Source organism: Muntiacus reevesi, chromosome 9 (genome assembly GCF_963930625.1).
Source record: "Muntiacus reevesi chromosome 9, mMunRee1.1, whole genome shotgun sequence".
In the NCBI taxonomy this organism is placed as follows: domain Eukaryota; kingdom Metazoa; phylum Chordata; class Mammalia; order Artiodactyla; family Cervidae; genus Muntiacus; species Muntiacus reevesi.
The window spans coordinates 2979909-2983037 of record NC_089257.1 but is presented as its reverse complement, the minus strand read 5'-3'; the positions used below and the strand labels follow the sequence as shown (position 1 = coordinate 2983037).

Below are 3129 nucleotides of genomic sequence, written 5' to 3'. Positions count from 1 at the left end.
TAGAGCTCGATTGCTCTCAGAATTTAATGTGTACCCCAGTCACCTGGGGGTCTTGTTAAAATGCAAATTCTGATTTGGTAGGTCTGGGTTGGGTCCCAGACTCTCCATTTCTCAAAAGCTCTCGGGGAGTGACCATGCCACAGGTCCAAGGGAAACAAGCTTATAGAGGCCTGTCCACTCGTTGATGGAGCATATTTTAATGAGTGCCTATAATCAATCAGGCATTGTCCTAGATGTTGAGGATAGAACAGGGAATGGGACAGGACACTAATTTGCCACTCCTCAGACTGAAAGTATAAATATATGTTCACCATTGGTATAGTTGAGTAGAGATATATCGTATATATATTTATCTTGTAGTTTCTGTTTTCTGACTTTCGTGTTTTCAAAATGTTTTCCTTTTTATGATTTCTCATTCTCCCTTGAGGAATATAGGTGTTTGCAGGTACCCACTCTTGGGTGATACATTACAGGGTTTAAACTTAGATAAGGCCTCTTAGTAAATACTACCAGATTGTGCCTTGTTAGTTTTATTAAAACAATTTTTTTTGAGAAAATGAGTTTTTTAAAAAATGCATGTATCTTATTATTGTTGTTTGGCTGTGCTGGGTCTCCATCACTACGCGCGGGCTTTCTCTAGCTGCTCTGAGCAGGGCTTTTCTTCCTTGCAATGCTTGCTCTTCTCATTGAGCTGGCTTCTCTTATTGCTGAAGAACAGGCTTTAGGGGAGTGGGTTTCAGGAGTTGTGGCCCATGGGCTGGGTTGCTCCACAGCATGTAAGGGCTTCCCAGGTGGTGCTAGTGGTAAAGAACCCACCCGCCAATGCAAGAGACTTAAGAGACGCAGGTTTGATCCCTAGATCGGGATCCTCCCTGGAGGAGGGCAAGCTAATCCACTCCAGTATTCTTGCCTGGAAAATCCCATGGACAGGGTGGCCTGGTGGGCTATAGGCCATAGGGTCACAAAGAGTTGGACACGGCTGAGGAGACAGCACGCATGCACATGTGGGGTCTTCCCAGAGCAGGGATCGAACCGTGCCCCTTGCACTGCAAGGCGGAGTCTTAACCACTGGACCACCAGGGAAGCCCCTTTATTTAGTTTTAGAATTCAAGGGAACTGTGACCTCCAACCTCAGGCAGCTGTCAACTAGCAATTTTACTGCTTGTAGGGCATGAACTTAGTCTGTGATTCAGAAAATACTCAACAGAAGTAGCTCAGCTCAGGCAAAGGAAGCTTAAACATTCCCACCCAACGAAACGGCCCACGTCAGTTATGTAGACGCATGAGTCAGCCAGCACTGTATTTCCCCTTTAAACTGGTGATGTTTTAGAACTCCTTACAGATGATGGTGTAATCAACTGCCCAACTGGCCAGTGACAGAGGCAAAGCTGTGTATCTATTAAATATCATTTAGTTTTTTTGTCTCTGGATTAAAAATATTTCCCAGTCTCCATTACAGTTATGTTGAAGCCATATGATTGGGTTTCAGGCGAATGGCATGTGGGTTGAAGTGACATGATCCAACCTCAGGCCAGGTAATTTAAAGCATTCTATATGACTTTTTTTTTAAAAAAATATTTTTTTAAAGTCTAGTTGATGGACGTATAGTTGATTTACAATGTTGTATTACTATCCGGTCCACAGTAAAGTGATTCGGTTATATATATATATACTTTCCCAGTTTTCTTGTTACTCATTTTTATCACACTCTAGATGTTCTGACCTGTTGTTTTCCCTGGATTGTGTAGTCTTCATAACATTTAGGGGTTCTATCATAATCCATGCAGGGAGTGATTCTTTAAATAGTATTCCTTCTTTAAACATTTACATTTCTGCTAATTTTTTTCCTTAAAAAAATGATGTTGTGATAAACCTATTTGTAGAGTAAGATTTTCAAATTTAGAACAACATCCCTAAGGTGGATCTGAAAAAAGGCTTTTTAATGATTCCGATTATCAGGGTGAATCTGACTCAGTGCAGATGAAGACTTTGTGTTAACTTAGGAGCAGGCCTTCTAGTCCAGCATTCAACCCTGAATTAGGTTAAGTTCAGCTTTTTTATTTGTATGCTTCTCTAAAACACATATATCCACCACATTACATGTATAGTTAAAAATATTCAGGCCAGATAGACAATTTTTTGCGGGAGGAGTTGCCTTGAGCAGCTTGCAGGATCTTAATTCACTAGGGATGGAAGGCATGCCCCCCGTGGTGGAAGCACCCGGTGCTAACGGCGGGGCAGCCAGGGAATCCCTAAGACAGAATTGTTTGGGATCAGCCTCCTAAAGCACCGTATCTTAGACAAAGCTGTATCTGCCTAAATGTCTTTCTCTCTCTCTCTCTCACACATACATACACATACACACACACACACTCTGGAGAATTATAAGATGTACAAATGTTTGTCTAGAAAAACAGATGTTTGGGCAAGTTCTCTTTTGGTCCTGAGGTTTTATTTAACAGGACAGCTCATCAAAAGACAGCAGCAGTGAGAAATAAGGACCCTTCTATCCAGGCCATCCTTCTTTGTGGAACAGGGAGAAAGAGCTGAGCCCCCGTAGCCTCCCCCCACGTCACTGAGTCAGTGGGAAAGCCGCAATAATTCTGTTGCCCCTGGTGTGACGTTCCCCGGGAGTCATGATGAGCAATGATAAACGGCGTGTGGCTGTGGGGTAGCTGAAATAGCTCTGATGTTTTTGTGGAAGCTCTGATTTTGAATACTCACCCTCTCACCAACTGCATGATTTTAAGTAGTTTGTTTTTACAGAGTGAAGTATCCTTCACTGTAAAATGAGACCATCACAAAGGATGGTATCTGCTGTTTCTTTCTCACCTCCTCCCCTTCCTTCCAAACCAGGGCGCTCCTGGCTGGGACAGCTCACAGTCTGATCTGGAAGAGGCTATGCCCTCCTTGTGCCAACAAACAGCCTCGCGGGTTTAGCAGGAGCCTCCTCTGCAGGGCCTCCTTCACCTCCCTGTTGCGGAGGCTGTGGATGAGGGGGTCGAGCATGGGGGTTATGATGGTGTAGCAGACAGACACTACCTGGCCGCTGGTATCATCGGTGGATCCACGGGGCTGGACGTAGGTGAGAATCACGGTGCTGTAGAAGACGGCAATGGCCAGGAAGTG

The 3129-nt window shown here is 44.1% G+C and overlaps 1 pseudogene; it reads right to left on the bottom strand.

The window, feature by feature from the left end:
• Positions 1 to 2877: 2877 nt before the first annotated feature.
• The window catches only part of LOC136174605 (olfactory receptor 5AP2-like), a 1002-nt pseudogene continuing 750 nt past the window's right edge, over positions 2878 to 3129 (bottom strand).